At 36.0% G+C, this 6,000-nt stretch overlaps 1 protein-coding gene across 1 annotated transcript in view; it reads right to left on the reverse strand.

Moving 5' to 3' along the window:
- COL24A1 (collagen, type XXIV, alpha 1) overlaps positions 1-6,000 on the reverse strand; it is a 548,498-nt gene that overhangs the window by 482,713 nt on the left and 59,785 nt on the right. The window lies entirely within an intron of this gene.

Consider the following 6,000-nt stretch of genomic DNA (forward strand, 5'->3'; position numbering starts at 1 on the left):
CACAGGGAAAGTCTGCAGTCAGGGACCTCTCCAAATTACCGAGGAACAGTGATGTCAGTTTAAAGAGCACATTGTTCCTGACTCAGGCCATAATATTTGCTCTGAATCTGAGAGCTGGACAATGACTGCATGTGACAATGGAGAACTGATATCTTTGAGAATGGATGTTGGAGAATTGAATTCCATGGATTGCAAAAAGAACAATCAGATATAGCGGCAGGGCTGGGGAAGAGGCAGCCAGCACCATATCTGGCCTCAAAGGTGGTAAGAAGAAGCCCCTGAAACAGCCCAAGAAGCAGACCAAGGAGATGGATGAGGAAGATAAGGCTTTCAAGAAGAAACAAAAAGAAGAACAGAAGAAACTTGAGGAGCTAAAAGTGAAGGCTGCGGGCGAAGGTCCCCTGGCTACAGGTAGAATGAAAAAGTCTGGCAAAAAATGGCTGAGGCAATGATGAACCTTACTTCCGTACCTTTTTAAAATATCTGGATTCTCTGCTATAACATCTGTTGCCACCTGTAGTTAAAATGAAGTGTTGTCTTTGAGCCTGTTGTACATTTAAAAGACCTCTTAAATGACTATTATTCAAATATATGCTTCTACATCTAGAGCCAAAGAGGAAGAAAATGAGAATTTTTACCAAATTTTGCAGTCTGAAATTGACCAAACATATAATCAGGATGTGTTATTGATAACTGGTGACTGGAATGCAAAAGTGCAAAACAATGAAGAAGGAATAGTAGTTGGAAAATTTGAGCTTGGTGGTAGAAATGAAGCTGTAAATAGAATAAGTGTATTATTATTTACATCATTTGTTCACTGCAAATAACATTTCTAAAAGACACCTTTACACATGGATCTCACCTGAGGGGCTGCATAGAAATCAGGTTGACTGCATTTGTGGAAGAAATCATTGGAGAAGCTCAATATTGACAGTCAAAACTATGCTAGAGGCAAACTGTGGGTCAGATTATCAACTACTCAAGTTCAAATTGAGAATGAAGAAAATGAACATAAGTCCACAGGAACCAAGATGTGATCTTGAATCAATTCCATCTGACTTTCATGATCATCTTAAAAATAGGTTTGAGGCATTGAACACCAATGGTAGAAGACCAGATGAGATGTGGGATGATATCAATCACAAAGAAAGCAAAAATGTCATTGCAAAAATTGAGGAGAAAAAAAATAAAGAAATGGATGTCAAAAGAGACTCTAAAGATTGCACTGGAACATCAAGAAGCCAAAGCTAAAGAGGAAACATGTCGAAGTGAAAGAGCTGAACAGACAGACAATTTCAAAGGGCAGCTCGGGAGGACAAAGCAAAGTATTATAACAAAATGTGTAATGAGCTGGAATTGGAGAATAAAAAGGGAAGAATGTACTCTGTATTTCTCAAGCTGAAAGAACTGAAAAACACATTTAAGCCTAGTGTCGCTATATTGAAACCTGCTGTGAACAATATATTGAATGACTCAGAAAGCATGAAAGGAAGATGGAGGAAATACACAGAGACACTGTACCAGAAATAATTGTTTGGTACTGAAAAATTTCAGGAAGTACCATATGAATAGAAGCCCATGGTAATGAAGGAGAAAGTAGAAGCTGCTTTGAAGGTATTGGCAAAAACATAAATCCCAAGGAATCAATGGGATACTAATAGATTTGTTCCAATTAATAGATGCACTCAACAGTCTATACCAGGAAATTTGAAGGATGGCTGTGTAACCAGCTGACTGGGAGAGGACCATACTTGTTTCCATTCCCAAGAAGGGTGATCCAACTGAATGGGGAAATTATCAAAGAGATTATTAGTGAATTTTTTTAAAAAAGATGGAAGAGTAAAGACATTTGTAAAACTAAGTCCACTGAAAAACAAAGAAAGGCACACACACACACACACACACACAAAGTCTCTAAGTCCTCAATTAAAAAAGGAAATGAGCATGACTACAAGCTACAAAATATGAAGATTATTTACCAAATACAGAAAAGCTGTGGAGTAAGGAAAGATGTTGAAAGAAGGCAGAGGCAGCACAAAGAAAATAGAAAGCAACCCCCTTAGAGCTGAAAGCATGGACGGGATACAGGTATCTCTAAAAAGTGGGCCAATCCAGAAAAGACATTTCAACACTCTTTTGATAACAGGATAAAGTGTATTGTCCTGTACAGGTGACAAGAAAAACAACATTATGATCTTGTAAAGACACTAGGGTCAACTTAAAGGGCAAGAGTTGGAAATAATCGAGTGAAGAGAAAAAATTAAGGAGTTTTATGATCTGAATCTTCTAATCATATATCTGGTAGTAAGAGAGATTATGACAAACAGGGCAGAAATCACTATTTTACTTCTCAGAGACTCTAAGATATGAAGGGCTTCACAAAAGTTTGTACATGACAATTACAAACAATTCGTCTGCAGGGCATCATATAGAAAAGCAATTTTCACCGACCAGACAGGTATACTACCAGTGTAGTACAGTCTCCTCACAGTCAAGGACTCAAATTTTCATTCCTCACTACAGGTTATGGGCACATGTATATCTGAAATCATAACCTAGATGCCAATATTTGGAGGCAATCTTATAGGGTACTCTCACTGAGTCATTATATAGTTTACCAGTGCACTTAACTAAGAAATTTATTCTACTCTGATTCAGTATTTTAAGCATTTGTCTTTCCTTTTTTTTTTCTCTTCCTCTGCTAACAGCACCCCCAAAAAATAGGTAGGAACTTGTTCAGGATTCTAAGGATGTATATGCTGCACATATTGCACTACTGCAATAGTGACTATATGTCTGCTAGTTTGTTCTATTTTTCCTTTCACCAGTATATAAAACTAACCTCTGGAGCAATGAACATCATTCAAATCTTATGTTCAAATCTTAATTATTTCAGTAATTTAAAATCTCTAACATAAGGTGTATAAGGGTTAAAAGAAGTCATTTCTAGGCATTTCTCCCTTATTTACACAAGCGAATGTCAAGTGTGTGTATTGTTAATTTCATCGGATTTTTATCAAATTTCATAGTGACTAATATCTTTCTGTAAATCTCATTTTGCACTATAATGAAAACCTGCATTAAAATATTACTAACCTCTGTTTGAAAAAATATTGTACATGAAATGAAGGGCAATGTAAACTTTTAGCAAGAAAGCAAAGAAATTATGGTAAAAGTAGTCTCTAAAGCTTACTTAATGTTGTTGACAGGTTGGTCTCTTCAAACTTTACTTAATGTGTAATTAATAATATGATACTGAACGGTGAAGAAAATGTGGCATCAGAATGTATGGAAAATTATCAACCTGCAATATTAAGTTTTATAGCCTAAACTATAGTATTGTATTTATAAATGAGTGAATAAAAAAATTTCTTTGTAAACTTTCCTTAATATCATAATAAAAAAAGAAGACTCTCAAATCTATACTGGCTTAAACTATTCTTTATTAATGCTCCTTCAACATTTCCAGTGTCTTTACTGAATTGCTAACATTTGTCTAAATTGTTTAGCTTCTTTGTGTCCTTTTGTTAAGTGACTGTCTTGATTATAATTTTTAGTAATGGTATCAGGATGCTCTCAACTGTTCAGGATTAAAACTTAAGTGTCATCTTTGACTCACTTCCTGTTTCAATTACCCAGGTCTACTAAATCTTTTTTCCAAAATATCTCTTGCATCAATATATTTTGCATGTACGTTGCTGTCAACCAAAATAATATCCTAGTTGCGTAATACCAAATTTAGACTTTCTATTCTACCAGGTTTACCTATGAGGCCCCTGCTTAGAAATCTTCAGTCCTACCATTAAGAATGAGGTAAAATTAAAGTCCATTTGAAAACTGAGACTCTCCAAAAGCAGAACTCATCTACCTTGAATCTTTATATAATATCATTTATTATATCTAACATTATTCAACCTAATGTTGTGAAAACTTGGGTTCAAATTCTGGCTCTCTCATTTTCTAGCAGTTGGCAGCATCAGTATGAATGGTGAAGAGATTGAGATAGTTAACAGTTTTAGTTTACTTGGTTCCACAGTCAACACTCTTGGTAACAGCAGCCAGGAAATCAGGAGATGAATTGCATTGAGAAAGTCAGCTGTGAGGGACCTCTCAAGAGTACTGAAGAGCAATGACGTCAGGATGGAGACTAAGGTGCACCTGATCCAGGCTATAGTCTTTGCAATTACGCGCTATGCATCGGAGAGTTGGACAGTGAATAGGGATGATAGAAAGAGAATTGATGTCTTTGATCTGTGATGCTGGATAAGAGTGTTGAATATACCATGGACTGCTAGGAGAACAAACAGGTTTGTCCTGGAGAGGGTGAAGCCAGAATGCTCCTTGGAGTCAAGGATTCTGAAGCTTCATCTTACATACTTTGGGCATGTTGCAAGGAGGGACTGGTTCTTGGAGAGGGACATCATGTTTTGGAGAGTGGAGGGATGGTGCAGGAGAGGAATACCCTCGATGACATGGATCGATTCTGTGAGTGGAGTGGTGGGAATGAGTGTGAGACAGTGAGTTTGCCACAGGCTAGAACGGCGTTTAGGGCTCTTGTGCATAGGGTCGCTTTAAGTCGCAAGCGACTTGATAGCACATAACAACAACAACATAGTTGTGAGCAGTCTCTGAGCTTCCATCTCTTCATTTGAAAAATGAAGATAATAATATCAATCTTACAGACTTGTTTGGGGAGAAGATATATGATATTTTATAGTTGAATGAAATGTTGTTATTGTTGTTGTTGAGGTGTGCCATCGAATCAGAATGGACCCATAAACAACCCTCTAGCAGGTTTCCAGAGACAGTAAATCACACAGGAGGAGATTGTGTATCTTTCTCCTACAGAGCACCTGGTCGATTCGAACTGCATGACTTTGGGATTGTAGTGTAACTTCTTATCACTAGGCCAGCAGAGCTCCGATATTTTATAAATTAACTCAATAGAAGGCATTATTATATTTATACCCTACCAAACACACATACCAATATTGAAATATATTTTCCTGTTGAGTGATAACTACTTTTTTTTTTCAATTACAGAGAAGATTAACGCTCATCACGCTGGCTTTTTCTGAAAAGTAAATGGCTTCTATGACATTATCTGTCCAGTCGCTTAATTTTATTATTGAAAGTTTGGCAATTATGACACCTGAAATATTTTTATTTTCTCTATGATACATTCTTGTCATTTTATTTTAAAATCTCTATTTAATAAGAGTGGCTCAAAACAACAACAACAACAAAATTCATTACTTTGGAGTCTGAGTCCTAGTGCCTTTACAGGACAGTATAACTAGCTCACAGAGTTTCCAAGGCTGTATGTAATCTTTACAAAGGCAGATTGCTACATCGTTCACCCAAGGAGCAAGTGGTGGGTTCACACCACCAACCTTTCAGTTAGCAGTCAAGTGACAACTACTACACTATGAGGTTGCCCAAGAACTGCTCAACACCCATGATATTACTCCCAGTGATAATCACAAAGGAAACACAAAGCCAAGCAAGAGGCATCAATCACCTCCATACTATGGTTTCTGGAACCAGACTCGAATGACTCAGAACTCATTTTCATAAAATAAAGATAGTTTAAGATACATTTTAGTTTGGTTGCAATTTGGAAAAAAATAATTTCTAAACACACACATAGGTTGATTATTTAAAGTATAGTAATGCAGTAAGGAAAACCATGTTTTTAATGTTGTGATACTAAGTGGTTTTATTTTTTAGATTTTCAAATGCTAATTTGTAATTTCACTTACCCAATAAAACACATCTTGAGGTGACAAAGTCTGTTATCTTAGTTTTGTTTAAATAATATTAAATAAGTGGCTTCATTGTTTATAGCATGGAATGAACTAATGAGACAGCTGGTTATTTCTATATTAGATAGAGCTTTCATTAATCCATAATTACTAATTAACTATATAATTAAAAGCATAATGAAAAATTAAAATCATTTTAATTAGAATGATAATGACAGGATTTGTTCCTTGCTAG

Source organism: Elephantulus edwardii, unplaced genomic scaffold, assembly GCF_000299155.1.
Source record: "Elephantulus edwardii isolate Elephantulus edwardi_28Jun2011 unplaced genomic scaffold, EleEdw1.0 scaffold00227, whole genome shotgun sequence".
NCBI classification, from domain to species: Eukaryota; Metazoa; Chordata; class Mammalia; order Macroscelidea; family Macroscelididae; genus Elephantulus; species Elephantulus edwardii.